Source organism: Capricornis sumatraensis, chromosome 14 (assembly GCF_032405125.1).
Source record: "Capricornis sumatraensis isolate serow.1 chromosome 14, serow.2, whole genome shotgun sequence".
Classification (NCBI taxonomy): domain Eukaryota; kingdom Metazoa; phylum Chordata; class Mammalia; order Artiodactyla; family Bovidae; genus Capricornis; species Capricornis sumatraensis.
In genome coordinates, this window is record NC_091082.1 from 60,060,128 (window position 1) to 60,077,947 (window position 17,820).

Sequence of the window (17,820 nt, forward strand, 5' to 3'; positions counted from 1 at the left end):
CCAGGCTGCTGACGCCACTAATTCCCTATACAAACCTCTTAGCACACTGTATAATAATTCCCTGTTCATGGCTGTGAACTCCCTGGAGATGAATGCTGCTTTATTCACGTTCTTCCTGCTTTTCTGAGCGCAGGGTTTGGCACACGGGGGAGCACTCATCAATACTTCTGAATACAGGGTTCAGACCTGTATGAGGAGGAAGGAGGTGAGGGAAGGGTCCTCAGACCCTCTGAGGTCTCAGGGTCACATGGTGGGGGCTAGCCTGGCAATGGTAGCAATTAAAAATACTGTGCCTGCAAAATTAATAGCTAAAGGATAACTGAATTATGTATAACATGTTGTGTATTAACACGTCTTTTGAAAGGTCTTTTAAACTGTATTCAGTAAAACAAGCAAGATGCCTAAGCAAAATTTCAGGCTCACAGCTCTTGTATAAGTTATCAATGCATGCATGGGCTTTCCAGGTGGCTCAGTGGTAAAGAACCTGCCTGCCAAGCAGGAGATATGCGTTCCATCCCTGGCTCGGGAAGATCCCCTGGAGAAGGAAATAGCAACCCGCTCCAAAATTCTTGCCTGGAGAATCCCATGGGCAGAGGAGCCTGGCAGGCTACAGTCCACGGGGTTACAAAAGGGTTGGACACAACTTACTGGCCAAACAACAACAGTATCAGTACATGCGTGCTAGCTAATTTAGGGGGTTACAGCCCCCTTAACAATTCCAGCCTATGGAGTGAGTGGTGCACAAGATGTGGGCATAGGCCAGGGAACGACGTGTCATTCCATAGGTGTCTGGACTCCTTGCTCCCTGCATTCTTCTACAATCCTTTAACCACATGGGCAGAGGGCAGCCTGTGGGGGAGTGACCATCCTCCTGACAGTACAGAAGGGAGTTCTGCCCCTTGGTATTTCACTGGGCAATGATGGAGCAATGTCATATGGGGAACCGTGTACATCTGCTGGAGTGTCCCCAAGCCCAGTGTCAGTTCAGTAGCTCAGTCGTGTTCGACTCTTTGCAATCCCATGGACTGCAGCACGCCAGGCTTCTCTGTCCATCACCAACTCCCAGAGCTTACTCAGACTCAGTCCATTGAGTCGGTGATGCCATCCAACCATCTCATCCTCTGTCATCCCCTTTTCCTCCGCCTTCAATCTTTCCCAGCATCAGGGTCTTTTCCAAAGAGTCAGTTCTTCGCATCAGGTGGCCAAAGTATTGGAGTTTCAGCTTCAGCATCAGTCCTTTCAATGAATATTCAGGACTCACTTGCTTTAGGACTGACTGGTTGGATTTCCTTGCAGTCCAAGGGATTCTCAAGAGTCTTCTCCAACACCACGGTTCAAAAGCATCAATTCTTCAGTGCTCAGTTTTCTTTGTAGTCCAGCTCTCACAGTGCACTTTAGAGGTGCTCAATAGATGTTTGATGAAAGACTAAACAAATGAATGAACACTGCAGCTGGGGAGATCAGAACAGGAAGGGCAAAGGCAAGGGAACCATCATAACTGGAATTCTGGGTTCTTCAGCATGCCTGACCACCTCCCCTTTCCTTTTTTTTTCTTTTTTCCTATTTTCCAGATGTGCTTTTTCTTCTTTCTTTTCTCAACATTCCAAGTAAAGGGTACCAGGCCCATTGACCCCTTGCTTGGTCAGTGACAGATGGGAGAGCAGAGGCAGCTGGGTGCTGCTGGAGTTTATCTCAGAGCTGTTGAGGTTGGCGGAGGGGGTCAGCTAGCAGGCTGAACCCAACTGGCATCTTAAAGGCACAGACCTGGGCAATGTTTTGCAGCTTCAGCACAACAGAGGTCCTGCTTTCGGAGGTAGACCGATAAACAATGGCCCCACAGCTTAACAGGATTGAAATATGACGCTATTCAAAGGGGATGTCAAAAGGATTAATAGCCCATCTCCTCCTAGCTTGGTGCTAAAGCCACGCTCCTGCCTCAAGTTAAATCACGCTTAGCCTGTGTGCTACATTTTAAATCTTCTCCATTAAGTGCAGACCATTAGCATCGCAGCGTGGGGCTGGTTCTCCGGGACCCTCTGCACACTAGTACAATGCTCCAGTTGCGTCTTTTTAATGGGGACCAAGCTGAGCACCTGGATAGCAAGCACAGCTCAACATATTGAGTCTACAAATAGATATCTGGCCCCTTTCTTGGGACATACTTCTGGACTTGGGTCGAAACGCTCAAGAGAAACAAAGTGTCTCAGAAAATAAAGGGACAATGATGGACTCCACTGAATGCCAAGTGACTAGAACTGAAGCTTGTCACACATCCTGCACATAAACAGACTTATGGGGGAAGAGGGTGAGTCAAGGCAAGGGTGATGGAGCAGCTTGTTTAAACAAAGACAGTCTAAGCTTCTATGCCAGGAGTGGCTGGGTCCTGTGTTCAGGCAGGCACACCCCATGAATGTGCTTTGTGTCCAAGTTCAGGTTAAAATGGACAGGACTAAGCAACCAACACTTCACCTCACTTCAGGTTAAAATAACACAAGATGATAAGTTCAGCACCTATAGATTTAAGAGTTTCATTCTCTAACTAGGATACTCCTTTGCTGAGTGGTGGTTCTCAGCACACAGACGGGACCCAGAGATGATGGTTCTCCATGTGGTCTGCTGAATGAAGAGCAGTTTATAATCCTGATTTTTAGGCTGAGGACAGTGTAGCTTCCTTGCTTCCTGGTGGAAGGAATGATTCACTCTATCCTTCCCTTCGTATCCCTTTGTGAGGAAAAACGACTGCCTCCCTCACAAAAAAGTGGACTTTCCCCCCACTTTATTGAGGTATGAGTGACAAAATTGTAGATATTTAAGGTTTACAAGGTGATGTTTTGATATACATCAGTTTGAAGTGATTACCACAGTCGAGCTAACTCACATGTCCTTCATCTCATATAGTTACTTCTTTATGGTGAAGCCATTTGAGATAAACTGTCCTCGCACCTTCCGAGTATCCAGCACAGTATTATTACCTCTAGTCACCATGCCATGCACTAGGCCTCCAGAACTTTCTCATCTTATACCTGAGTCTGTACACTTTGAGCAGCATCTTTCCATTTCCTTCTGCCCCGTCGCTGGTCACCGCCATTCTATTCTCTGTCATTGTAGACCCCACTCCCTCTGCATATATAAACGATACCATATGGTATCTGTCTTCCTCTGTCTGGCTTATTTCATTTAGCATAATGTCCTCCAGTTTCATCCATGTTCTCAGAAATGGCAGGATTCCCTTCTTTTTCAAGGTTGAACAATATTCCACTGTATATCATATTTTCTTTATCCATCTGTCAACAGACGTTTTGGTTGTTTTCATATCTTGGCTGTTATGAACAATGCTGGGATGAACTTGAGGGTGCAAATATCATCTCAAAGATAGTGATTTTATTTCCTTTGGATGTATACCCAGAAGTGGGATTGCTGGATCATACAGTAGCTCAATTTTTAATTTTTTGAGGAACCCCTATACTGGTTTCCATAGTGGCTGTACCAATTTACATTTCTGCCAGCAGTGTACAAGTGTTCCCTTTTCTCCACATCTTTGCCAACAATTATCTTTTGACTTTTTGATAACAGTCGTCCTAACAGGTGTGAGGCGATATCTCACTGAGATTTTGATTTGCATTTCCCCAATTAGTGGTGTTGAGCATCTTTTCATGTTCCTGTTGGCCATTTGTCTTCTTTGGAAAAATGTCTATTCAAGTACTTTGCCAAATTTTTAATAGGATTATTTGATTTTTTATTATTGAGCTGTGTGAGTTCTTTATATATTTTGAATATCAACCCCTTATCAGATATATGGTTTGCAAATAGTTTCTCCCATTCAATAGACTGCCTTTTCATTTTGCTGATTGTTTCCTTTGCTGTGTAGGAACCTTTTAGTTTGATGTAGTCCCACTTATTTGTTTGAGTTTTTGTCTCCTGAGCTTTGGGCATCAAATCTAGACAATCACTGCCAAGACTGACAACAAGCTTATATCCTATGATTTCCTTGTGGAGTTATTTTATCAGGAGGAGATGGTAGGGAGGTAGATAGTTCTCCTGTCCTATCCAAGGGCCAAAAAAGCTTGAAGAAAACTGTCCTTTGGAGAGGGGAGACAGATCATCCCCACATAACCTCCTTAATCAACACAGAGCTTTCAGACACCAAAGTCAAAGTCAAGGGTCGTTATTTTGTGATCTAAGTACATAATATCTCTCCATTCCCTTTTAAGACCTCTGATAAGATCCAAACTGGTCAAATTGATATCCATACCTGAATAAGGAACTGACAGACAAACTGTGATGGGCCCTACTCCCTACTCAGGTGGTCTGGATAAGCACTTTCTTCACACCTGGCTCATCTCATGGTGGGCCCTCCAGAAACAGAATCAACAATTGGGTGTCACAGGAACTGGAGCTGCGGATTAAGCTTGATTGAGATGACAACCTCCCAAAAGCACTGAGACTTCGTGGCAGAGCCCATGGGGGAGAAGACAGTGGGAAACCTGGCCGGGATTGGCGAAGTCCTGGGCAAGAAACTGGAGGAAAGGGGCTTTGATAAGGCCTATGTGGTCCTCGGCCAGTTTCTGGTCCTAAAGAGATGAAGACCTCTTCTGGGAATGGCTGAAGGACACGTGTGGCGCCAATGCCAAGCAGTCCCAGGACTGCTTTGGCTGCCTGCGAGAGTGGTGTGATGCCTTCTTGTGATGCTCTCTGGGGAGCCCCCGATCCCAAGCCCCAGCATTGAGTCTCCAGAGTTTGCAGCCTAGTGAGGACTCCTCCTCCGTCCTCTACAAAAGAAGAGATTGCTGTTGTGCACACCTCCTATGTACTCCAGGGCCTTTGGAGAGTTCTCTCCCCTCACCATTTCACCTTTTTTGGAATTCTCACCCTTGCATGCATTTTCCTTCTCCTTTCCCTGCCAGTTTCATGACAATAATTACCAGCTTTTCTGAGTGGATTCCTGGCCCTGTCCCTCACCCCCACCCCCACCTGTGGTCTCTTTTATGACATTTGGTAGTCTTTCTGGCAGAACAGTCACTGTCCTTGTAAAGTTTCTTAAATCAATAAAGACAGTGGCCTTCAAAAAAAAAAAATTGGGTGGAAGACAGCAAAACCGCATAAACCCAGAGTTAACCTCTGCTAATACTGGTACGTACTCCTCTACATATGCATTGATGGATGTCTGGAAGAAAGAATACACACACATACTATGTGCATAAATATACTATGTATATATGTATACAATACACTACTCATAAACTATATATATATACTATATATATAATGTGTATATCTACATATATTTGTATAGTTTATATGCTTGTGTACACTCACATATATATAGGATCATAGTATATACTTATATATGTATATACATAAGTATATACATGAACTTATATACATGTGTATACTTAATACACATATGTGTATATGCTAAGTCACCTCAGTCATGTCCAACTCTGTGACCCTATGGTCTGTAGCCCACCAGGCTCCTCTGTCTATAGGATTTTCCAGGCAAGAATACTGGAGTGGGTTGCCATGCCCTCCTCTAGGGGATCTTCCTGACCCAGGGATTGAACCCACATCTCTTATGTTTCCTGTATTGGCAGGCGGGTTCTTTACCATGAGTGGTACCCGGGAAGCGCAACATAATTCATAGTATATCTTATATGCTTACATAGTATAATATATATCTTATAAACTTACATCTTGCTTGGTGCACTCAGCAATAAATCGTGAGTGTATTTAACAAAATAGCCACATTTCTGAGACACCTAGTGTAAAGTGCAAAATCAGGAGAGTTTCTTTTCCTGAAATTTTGGAAGGGCCAAATCATTCATCAATGTCATCAACAGCCAAAAATCTCCAAAGCTCTAAAAAAGTTAAAATTCAGTTAAATATCAGAGCCAGTGCTTGTTCTGTCAGCAGAGTAATCCCTAGTCACGAATAAAAATTAAATCTCTGCCTTTAATTGCTACATCATTATCCCTGGACACCTGAGATATATATGTAAATTCAATATTAGCTATTAAAATGTGCATTTGTTTTCAAAATGGCCTTATCCAGCAAATGACTTTGCAAAATTAGGAAGAATAATAATGGATCAGGAGCGAGGAATAATGATCAGGTATCCCAACATCCCTGTAAATCACCGTGCACACCCTGGGTGGGGGGAAAGTAATTATATAAAAATAAGATGAAGCACAGTGCGGCCTCCGGAGTGTGCCGTCTTGAATGAATTTCAGATATTGGAGTCCTATCTAAGAGAAGTTATTAAAGAGGTTTTATGGCTGGCGTGGGCTTCCCAGGTAGCTCACTGGTAAAGAACCTGCCTGCAATACAGGAGACATTCAATCCCTGGGTTGGGAAGATCCCCTGGAGGAGAAAATGGCAACTCATTCCAGTATTCTTGCCTGGACAATCCCATGGACAGAAGAGTCTGGCGGGTTATGGTCCTTGGGGTTGCAAAGAGTACAATATGACTGACTATGCATGCGCGCATAGCTGGCGTGTGTCAGGAGTCTAAATAAAAGCAAACTGTCTTGGTAAGAAAGGGCTTTGGGTTTGCTTGGGAAGCAGCATTCCTTTCTCATGGTTAGGCTGTGCCCTAACCCAGAGTGTGACTTTCCTTTCTTTGAAGCAAAAGAACCAGCAAAGGAGAAAGAGCATGAAGGGAAACTCTCTAACATCTGCAGGAGTTGCTGCCACCCCAAGTCAGTCACTGGAGCCATGACTGGCTTTGGTGATAATGAGGAGTCTCTCGGGAGAACTTCCCATCAGTCTTCAACACAAATTCATAAATGGGGGGGGTACCCCCTCTTTCCCTGATGTCTACTTCTGCTTCATGGACTCTTTCAGCCCTCGGTTCCCAAGGAAAAACATCAGCCGGCCAGCTGTCTCAGGTTCACTGCCATGTGGGATTGCACCAAGTATATGTTTTTTTTTCCTCTTTAATTTATTTATTTTTAATCAAAGAATAACTGCTTTACAGTGTTGGGTTGGTTCCTACCAAACATCAACATCAACCAGCCATACCTGTGTCCCCTCCCTCTTGAACCTAGAGCCTATAACAGAGTGAAGTAAATCAGAAAGAAAAAACCAAATATATACTAATGCACATACATAGCATCTAGAAAGATGGTACTGATGAAATTATTTGCAGGGCAACACTGGAGATACATAGAAAACAGACTTACGGACATGGTTGGCGGGGAGGGAGAGGGTGGGACGTACGGAAAGACTAACACGGAAACATACGGCGCCATATGTAAAAGAGATAACCAATGGGAATTTGCTGTATGACTCACGGAACTCAACCCAGGGGCTCTCTAACAAGTATATGTTTTTCTACGACAAGCACTTGCACAAGGGAAGACAAGGAAAAAACCCAGCAGACCTGAGAGATGCATAATTCATGATGGAGGCTGAAAGTGCCGAGCACTACAGCCTCGGGTTGAACCGTGTAGCTGTCCTCGTTCACTCACAGAGGGCAGCCAGCTACCTGCAGTAGGAAGTGACGGTGTGCAGGCAGCAGGTTGCTTTGGCCAGAAAGGGAGCTTCCTGCCACCACTGAGCAGGGTCTCCAGCATCCTGCAATCCTGTCCGGCTTTGAAAATGGACTTTGGCAACAGTTCTTCCCTGGTGGTTCAGACAGTAAAGAATCCCCCTGTGATGTAGGAGACATGGGTTTGATCCCTGGGTCAGGAAGATTCCCTGGAGAAGGGTATGGCAACCCACTCCCATATTCTTGCCTGGTAAATCCCATGGACAGAGGAGCCTGGCGGGCTACAGTCCATGGGGTTGCAAACAGTTGGACACGACTAAGCGACTAACACTTTCACTTTCTTTCACTGAAGGGGAAGCCTCTGCAACCCTGCTAGTCTGTTTCCCAGAGAGAAGCCCTGCAGGCACTGTGATGTCGGTTCACTCAGTTTAATGAGAATAACCCCGTGAAATAGTGTTCTTTCGCTCAGTGACACATGTGCCTGTCTCCGCATGGAGCATTTGTTTTGCACTAGCTGCTCTGGGAGGGGCTCCTGACATCTAAGAGTCTCTCCCTGCCCTCTGCCCCAGGACAGGCTGGACGTTGTGAACTGAAGCTCCAGCACATCCCTGCTGAGGTCTAACCAGCTCTGAAGAAGTGGGCTCTTCTGGATTACCTGCTCCTTGCCATCTGGTGAGGTGGACTTGGATGATGCTCTGGGCTCTGGCTGCTGCGAGGGCCCTGCACCGGTTCCTTTCTCCTCTTGGCCATTTTAGGTTTTCACTGGGAAATTAACTCCTGGTTCTTCCAGTAGGATTGACAGAGTCCTATGGAGCAGTATTCCAGGCAGAGCTTCCTCTCCCGTTTTATCCATCTACTACCTACAACCCCCACCCCTTGAAACATAGGCACTCTGAGGGCTAGTATTTGCTGGGCCAGAAAGTGTTTCCATGCTCTTAACATCCTCCAGGAGCTTTGCCCAAACCTTGCCCAAGAGGTGAGTTCATGGAAAAGCCTTTACAGTGGAGGGGATGAGGAAACTTATCTGCAAAGCAGAAATAGACACCTATGTAGAGAACAATGCAGATATCAAAGTGGGGAAGAGGAGTGGTGGATGGATTGGGAGATTGGGGTTGGCATACATACTCTACTATGCATAAAACAGACAATTAAGGGGAACCTACTGTATAGTACAGGGAACTCTACTTGGTGCTTTGTGGTGATCTACATGGAAAGGAAATCTAAAAGAGGGGATATATGTATATCGAAGAAAAGCTATGACAAACAAAGACAGCATGTTAAAAAGCAAAGATAACACTTTGCCAACAAAAGTCCGTACAAAGCTGTGGTTTTTCCAGTGGTCATGTACGGATGTGAGAGTTGGACTATAAAGAAGAATTGATGCTTTCTAGCTGTGGTGCTGGCGAAGACTCTTGAGAGTCCCTTGGACTGCAAGATGATCAAACCAATCAATCCGAAAGGAAATCAACTCTGAATATTCATTGGAAGGACTAATGCTGAAGCTGAAACTCCAATACTTCGGCCATCTGATGCAAATAGCTAACTCACTGGAAAAGACCCTGATGCTGGGAAAGACTGAGGGCAAAAAGAGAAGGGGACAACAAAGGATGAGACGGTTGGATGGCATCATCGATTCAATGGGCATGAGTTTGAACCAACTCTGGGAGATAGAGAAGAACAGGGAAGCCCGCAGACTGGTGCGCTGCAGTCCATAGGGTCACAAAGAGTCAGACATGACTGAGCAACTGAACAATAACAGCATATGTATACGTGTATCTGACTTACTTTGTTGAGCAGCAGAGCTAACATAGCATTGTAAAGCACCTATACTCCAATAAAAATTGATAAAAGAGAAAAGAGGGGAGGGGCTTCCACTCCTCTAGGATGGGAATCATATCACAGGCCAGGTCCTAAGCAGCCCTCCAGTGGTAAGTCTCACAAAATCTCATACACATGACTGAGGACAGTTTTACCTATAAATGCTTATTGGCACTTGAAAAAAATGAGATATAACTGATATAGACTTGGCTTTTTTTTTTTAAAACAAAGTATTATCTTCTCCAAATTTGTCATCTCAGTTGCAAAAGGGAATATGTGCTTGATATGTGCTACTCTGTGCAACTAGAATAACAAGCAACCATATCCACGGATGGGGTGATGACGGACTCGTGAATGTCTGGTGCTCTTGGCGATGCCCCACTGTAGGCAATCCTGCTGGGTTTCCTCCATTTGCTGAGAGTCCTCTACCGAGATGAAATGGAATAAAAGAATTCCACAGAGCAGCCCTCTGCTGCTGCCACAGGATTTTCTCCTTCCTTAGGTTTTATACCGTCTTGGAGCATATTCTAATTATTCACTTCCACATTGATTTCTAACGCTAGAGGTAGAAAGGCTGGACGACAAGTGTCTCACTTGGTTTCTCTCCTTGATGTTTGCCCAGGGGCAGATGCTGCCTGGCACATGGTGGGTTCTTTGGGCATTCAGTCTATAGTTCATACCAAGTGCCTGCTCTGTGCCTGGCACTGAGGGGCACAGTGGTGAACAGGACACATGGCCTCTAAAAGAACTTGAGAGTCTGTCTAGTTCAACACTTTCTTTTAATAAATAATGACAAAGGCCCAGGGAGGGAAAGTGCCCCAGGTACCACAGCCAGAACCAGACACAGTCCAGTGCCCTCTCCTGGACCGACCAGCTAGATGGCTGCTTGATGAGTGAGCAGTGTGTCTACGAGTCAGTCCATTCAGTGCTAGAGGGCTTCTCAGGTGGTTCAGTGTTAAATAATCTGCCCGCCAATGCAAGGAGACACAGGTTCGATCCCTGGGTCGGGAAAATCCTCTGGAGGAGGAAATGGTAACCCACTCCAGTTATTCTTTCCTAGAGAACCCCATGGACAGAAGAGTCTGGAGGGTACAGTGCATAAGGTCCCAAAGAACTGGACAAAACTGAGCACACACGCACGCATGCACAAATTTGGTGCCAGAAGCTGGCTATGAAGACCAGCAAAAGCAGAAGGAAGGGGGACACAGTAACAACAAAGAATCTGGAGAGAAGAGATAAGAATGGGGGAAGATCCGGGCCAGGTCAGTGCATGCTAATATGAGCGGCAGGACGTCAAGTCCCTGCCCCTCAGGAAGCAGGGGAGCTGAAGAACTCCAGCGCTAGTCACTGTAGGGGGCCAGTGCCCAGACTCCGGTCTCCTCGTTGAAAATGAAGAGAAAAACTCTTGCCTCTTGAGTTTGCATAATTAAAACTGAAGAGCTGAATTTGCCTATCAACTTAAGCCCCATGAAAATGCATAGATAACTCCTAAAATATGACTCATTATTACACAGATAAATCATGCAGGTCCCTTGACTCCTACTTGCAGCTGAGTTTTATGCTGTAAAAAAAGCAGATACAGCTATTGACTACTTCCACGGTCAAAGCTCAGCTTCTTGGCAAGATCCAAAGGCCTCACTGGCTGGAATTTGTCTGCATCTCCAGACTGCTCTTCTCCCACTTCAAGCCTACATCCTGGCCACAGCAAACTCCCCAAAGTTCTTATACGCCGTTTTGTTCTGGCCTCTCTCTTTTGGGTGCTTCCCAGGTGACTCAGTGGTAAAGAATCTGCCTGCCAATGCAAGAGACATGGGTTTGATCCCTGGGTTGGGAAGATCCCCTGGAGAAGGAAATGGCAACCCACTCCAGTGTTCTTGCCTGGGAAATCCCATGGACAGAGGAGCCTGGTGGGCTACAGTCCATGGGGTGCAAAGAGTCAGACAGGACTGAGAGACCAAACAACAACCGCTTTTGCCCAGACAGCCCAGAGCACCCTTTCCATCTTCTCCACTTGGCTAATCTAGACTCATCCCTCCCAACTCAGCTCCCATGTCACCTCTTATGGGTATCATTACTATGCCCTAACCCCACACCCAGAGCTGGAGAAGCTATCTACCCTCCTACAGGTCTCTATACTGACCTTCCTTGTCGCACTTACCACATGCCTGTGGCCTCATCTCTTGTCCAGCAATTATGTCCTAGCTCTATGCCCCTGGTGCCTCTCCCAAGGCCTCACCATATCAGGCACTCAATAAAGGTTACCCGAACGTGGTCCATGCCTTCCCCAATCCAGCCTCATAAAAGGCTGCCATTTTTTTTTCTTTTACAGCATAATTTGTAGTTGCTTTGAAGTACTGTACCACACAAATACCTTTGCAGTATCATACCACGCAAATACATTATGAGTGATTTAACTGGCTTAGAAGATTTCCCGAGAAGGGAGTGGCACCCCACTCCAGTACTCTTGCCTGGAAAATACCATGGATGGAGGAGCCTGGAAGGCTGCAGTCCATGGGGTCGCTGAGGGTCGGACACGACTGAGCGACTTCACTTTCACTTTTCACTTTCATGCGTTGGAGAAGGAAATGGCAACCCACTCCAGTGTTCTTGCCGGGAGAATCCCAGGGACGGGGGAGCCTGGTGGGCTGCCATCTATGGGGTCGCACAGCGTCGGACACGACTGAAGTGACTTAGCAGAAGATTTCCTGGAGAAGGGAAAGGCTTCCCACTCCAGTATTGTGGCCTGGAGAATTCCATGGACTGTATAGCCCATGGGCTTGCAAAGAGTCGTACACAACTAAATGACTTTCACTTTCACTGTTGTTGGACATTTAGATTATTTTCAATATTTTAAGACTCCCATTTTGATACTGAAGGGGTTACCATAGCCATCAACTAGCCAACTGAGACTTCCCCTAAAAACCAGCAAATCAAACCTCAGTGAAAATAAGCAAAGCTACTTGGGATGCTGGTAATCACAGTGTGAGTTGATCAGTGTTCCATTTGGAGGAGAGCAAGGACTGCCTTATCAGAGCAGCATGACACACACCCCAGATTCGTCTATTGATAGGTCTCTGGGTACCTCTTATCGAACTAGTTCTCTTGGTGGGGGTTCTATTCCTGAGTCACGTCTGCCAGGAATTCCACATAAAATGGAAGAAGAACCTCAGCCAGCTGAAGGTGCTGGTGGCCTGGTTAAGAAGCTCTGCTTCGGCGAAGGCTTTTTCTCCTCCCCACAAACGGAATCCCAGATGGAGCCTAGGCTCAGGCACTCACAGGTAAGACAGCAGTCCCGGGCCCTGCAGACCCCAGGACTGAGGGTCTGTTGAGGTTCATTGCTGTTGCTATCACAGTCCCAGACCTAGAGGTCTCCGTAAAAGCCGAGGCCAGTATCAAGACCTTTTCTCCCAGCCTTCTGCTGCACCCAGGATTGCTGCTAGGTCGTCTTTGATGGGAAGAAGGTGACAGTGAGGCTGACTTTTTTACAATCTAGGGGGTGGTTCCCATAGTCTATTAAGAAGCAGTAGAAGTTCATTAACATCAAAAGAACTTAAGAAAAGGTGGGGGACATCCCTGGTGGTCCAGCAGTTAAGAGGCCACACTGCCAATACAGGCAGCACAGGTTCGATCCCTGGTCGAGGAACTAAGATCCCACATGCCGTGGGGCACAGCCAAAAGATTAAAAACAAAATGAAAACAAAAAATTAAAAACAAAATGAAAAGATGGATTAAAGAGATCATCCTTCTTTGTCCATGAAGGAAGCTCCCAGATTGGGGGAGGGAGGAGAAAGGGTTGCCTAGAGTCTTTCCTTGGAGAAGGCAATGGCACCCCACTCCAGTACTCTTGCCTGGAAAATCCCATGGACGGAGGAGCCTGGTGAGCTGTCTATGGGGCTGCACAGAGTTGGACACGACTGAAGCGACTTAGCAGCAGCAGCAGCAGCAGCAGAGTCTTTCCTAGCGATGTGGGATGGTGTCAGTTCTACGAAAGTGGTCAGACTGAGGTGGGTATGCTGGAAATTCTGATGAGGCCTCTAAGGGGGGCAAGGAGTACGGTTCTGTTACTTACTAACATCTGGGCCTTAGGGTATTTTGGTCTTAGTTTCTCCACCCATAATATATAAAATGGGAATCATACCTACCTCATGGACTTAAGAGAATAGAATACACACAGGTGCGCACACACAGAGCATACCTATAACTCATCAGTGATGATTTCCAACTGCAGCTTCTCTGAAGGGAGAAACAACGACCTCTTCTGGAATTTTGTGGTTCTTTCTCTCTACCACCATTTATAGCTTTCTTGACCACCTCTAATTGAACTGCAATTATTTATTTATTCGGCTGTGCAACATGTGGGATCTCAGTTCCCCGACCAAGGGCTGAATCTGTGCCTCTGCAGTGGAAGAGCAGTGTCTTAACCACTGGACTGCCAGGGAAGCCCCTGAACAGCATTTTTGAAAAGCAATTTACTCCCAACAAGTCTTTACCTTAGTTTCAGTGAATATGTGTACGACAGGCATAAACAGGTTTTGCAATAACCACAAATGGCTCTTAGGAAGCAAAGGACTTGGCTGCTGGGAGACAAGGGGCCCCTGCAGGGTGGTCAAGGAACTGCCAGCTGTGCAGAGGCTCCGTATCTCGGTGGAAAGCAGTCAGTTGCTCTGGCCACGTGCCCTTGCCCTGAGCACATGGGTGTGCCCTGGCCTTACTTCCAGCTGCCCTTGTCTTCAGTTCTCTGCCTGAGGACCTCCTCTCCCTGCTGGAGCTCACCTTGCCACTTGCACAGCAGGTGCCATAGAACAGTGGACATTCTGACAGCAAGGATAGACAGGAGCTGGTGTGTAAAGACCCCAGGCCCCACACCGGTAGCGCTGGATAACCCCGAGGCAGGTTCTGCATGGGCTCCCCCTGTTTCTCCAGCAGGTCCAAATTCCTGTCTCCCACAGTAGTACCTGGCTTAGAAGCGCACCCTTGCTTGCATAGCTGCCTCCCTTTTCATGTCCCATTTTCCTGAAGCCCTTCTGGTGTCCTCCCACCTCTCAGATAAACTATTTTTTCCTGAATCCTAGGCTCAGTTTGCTTTAGCAAAAACCCAAACTATAACAGCCTCAGATGTAAGCCTTGCTCTGGGAATGGAGCAAACAGGGCAGTGTGGTGCTGTAGTTATATGAAGGTCGCCATATACACAACCCTGTCTGTGGGGGGCTGAATAATGGCCCCCAGTGATGTCCTGATGCTAATCCCCAGAACCTGTGTATATGTCACTCTGCATGGTAAAAGAGACACTGCAGATGTGACTCAGTTAAGGATCTGGAGATGGAGAGATGATTCTGGCTGATATAGCTGGGCCTGATCCAGTAATGAGTCTTTTTAAGAGTCAGGCAGCAGGGAGTGAAGTGGGAAGCAGGCCATGTGACAACAGAAGCTATGGGAAGCACAATCAGAAAAAGAAGATGCTGGCTTTGAGGATGGAGGGAGGCACCACGAGCCAGGGAATGCAGGCAACCTCTAGGAGCTAGAAAAGGTAAGGAAACGGGTTCTCTCCTGGAGCCTCTAGAAGGAATCAGCTGTTGATACCATGAGTTTAGCCCCCTCAGACTTACGCCAGGCTTCCAACCTCCAGAACTATAACAGAATAAATATGTGTTGTTTTTTTTAAGCTGCTGAGTTGATGGTAATTTGATACAGTAGCAAAAAGAAACTAAAGTTTACCATCCAGTCCTTGCATTACCTTACAGTGGATACTGTATCCCCATTTTACAGATGGGAAAACTGGAGCTTGCTCACCTGTGGAACAGCTTGGCCTCAAGGCAGAAAAGCTGGTAAGTGGCAGAGCTGGGATCAAGCTAGTCTGTCCAACCTGGACCATCAAGTTCCCTCCACCCATGATTCCAACACTGATTCCAAGAGACCCACTTGCAAAGCCAGCCTCTTAAGGTTGGGCTTCCTGGTTCTACTGTGTCCACTAAAAGGCTCAACAACAAAGAAACATGCCAAGGCTTACAAAGATGATAGGAAAAGCTCCCAGGAGCTTATATGAGGCCAAACCCTACCTCGATACTCAAGTTATAACCTGCTTAGATGAGGCTCAGGTCAGGTTCACTCATTCTATTCTGGACTGAAATGGGATAGTCAGGTGCTAAACAGAATACAATTCTAATCATATTTCGTAAGAAATATAAATACTCCAATGGGGACTTCCCTGGTGGTCCAATGGTTGAGAATCTGTCCGCCAATGCAGGGGACACAAGTTCGATCCCCGGTCTGGGAAGATCCCACATGCTACAAGGCAACTAAGCCCATACGTCACAACTACTGAGCCCATGCTCTGTAACAAGAGAAGCCCCTGACTGCGGCAACTAGAGAAAGCCTGCGCACAGCAATGAAGACCCAGCACAGCCAATAAACAAATACTCCAATGGGTAAGAAAAATGGAATTGCTGCTCAAATATTACTCAATGATAGTATGCATTTTATTGAGCTCCTGCTATGTGCCAGGTATGTGCTAGATGCTGGGGAAATCCAAAGAATTATAAAGAACTGCCTTAGCGGAGGAGAAGATGCAGGCCAGGAGGCAGCACACAGACACACACACAGATAACTAGCATACAACAGGACAGGCCCCGTGTTTCCAAGGCAGCCTGGGGAACCATTCCTGAGGACCTACTGTGTGCAAGACAATGAGTTGGAGCTGGGAGAAGATAAGACCATCCCTGCTATGAAGTAGCTAACAGGCTTGGTGAGGTGAGCAAACAGGTGATGAACACATATTACTCATTCTTCACACATTTATTTGACAAATGATTACTGAGTGCTTCCTGCATGTCAACACTGTGCCATGGATGCTAGAGTGATGGAAATGTACTGGAAACAGTGGAGGCTGAAAGGAGAGGATGGTCGGTGCTCCTTGGAGGGTCAAAGGGAGCCTAATGGTAACATGAGTTGCAGTCCAACAGCTGAGAAGTATCCCCTGGATGCAGCATGGGTGAGAAATCTTAGCTTCACATCTCTGCTTTAATATCCCTTTACAGTAACCTAATTGGTGCGTTTGACCTATGCATCTTCTCTGGGGGAGGCCACAACTGTCCAATAGCGGTGACAGGGTTTTAATTGTGGTCATTACTGTATCTCTGCACATGTGGAGTGACTCAATGCCCAGGCAATTGAACTCAGCCTGTTTTTCTCAGGTTCATTCCCGCCACTGAGACACTGTCCGTTTCCAGTTCCCGGGAAGGTGCTAGGGGTCAGAGCCTATACGGCTTTCAGCTCACATTTTCCCTCCCATCATGCATTCAGCAGGCTCTTGCTCTCATATCTGATAGGAAACTTGCAGGATGTCAGATGTGACAAACAGGGTTTTAAAACGGCCAAGGGAAATATAAACAAAGAGATCTGCTTTTCAGATTCTGGTATGAATAGTTCTGGAAAAAGAAATGGGGAGAGGATTTTAATGGACTTAAAGAAACCAGTTCAAATGAGACAGACCAGGTGCTGTTGGTGGAGCTGCTGATACTCTGTATGTATCTTATCTTTTATGATAAAAACAAGTGTGACATACACCCTGTGTTGAGTTGTCTGCATTTTGAGATCTCCTGGGTCTCGAATATCATAAGCATTAACATAGCCAAACACATCCGGGTTGAGTGAGGAATTTATAGTTTCAGGGTTAGGGAATTGTGCATTCCTTCAAAAAAATCTTTTAAAAAATGAATTTTTTTTTTCACTAAATGTATATAATGACTTCCATGGTGGTCCAGGGGTTAAGACTTTGCCTTTCAATGCAGGGGGTGTTAAGACTTTGCCTCTCAATGCAGGGGGTGTTAAGACTTTGCCTTCCAATGCAGGGGGTATGGGTTCAATCCCTGGTCAGGGAGCTAAAATCTCACATGCCTCGAGGCCAAAAAAATCCAAACATAAAACAGAAACTGTATTGTGACAAAGTCAAAAAACTTTAAAAATGGTCCCCATAAAAACAAATCTTAAAAACAATGAAAAAATATATATAACAACAAAATGTGGTATATACACACAAAGAAATATCATTCAGCCTTAAAAAGGAAGGGAATCTGACAAATGTGACATCATGAGTGAATCTTAAAGACATTATGCTGGTTGAAGTCAGTCACAAAAGGACAAATATTGTCCGGATCCACTTATATGAAGTACTTAGAGTGGCTAATATTCACAGTGACAGAAAGCAGAATAATGATTACGGGGAGTTGAGGGAAGAGAGGAGTGGAGATAGTGTTTAACGGGGACAGAATTTAGGTTTGAGAAGAAAATGTTCTGGAGATGGGCAGTGGTTGATGGTTGCATAACAATGTGAAGGTACGTACTTAATGCCACTGAACTGTACACCTAAGAATGGTTAAAATGGTAAATGTTATTTTACAGCTATTTTACCACTATAAATAAAAATGTAACAACTGCAAATGCCACTTTTGAGCTGAAATAGAATCAGTAGGATTTGATCTGAAGGGGACTGTAGTCATGAGTTGATCAGTTTGGAGTTT

At 45.8% G+C, this 17,820-nt stretch overlaps 1 protein-coding gene and 1 pseudogene across 1 annotated transcript in view; one reads left to right on the forward strand and one right to left on the reverse strand.

The window, feature by feature from the left end:
• The window catches only part of KAZN (kazrin, periplakin interacting protein), a 462,055-nt gene that overhangs the window by 355,382 nt on the left and 88,853 nt on the right, over positions 1-17,820 (reverse strand). The gene's annotated exons all lie outside the window — the stretch shown is intronic.
• LOC138090344 (barrier-to-autointegration factor pseudogene) lies at positions 4,419-4,705 on the forward strand (annotated as a pseudogene).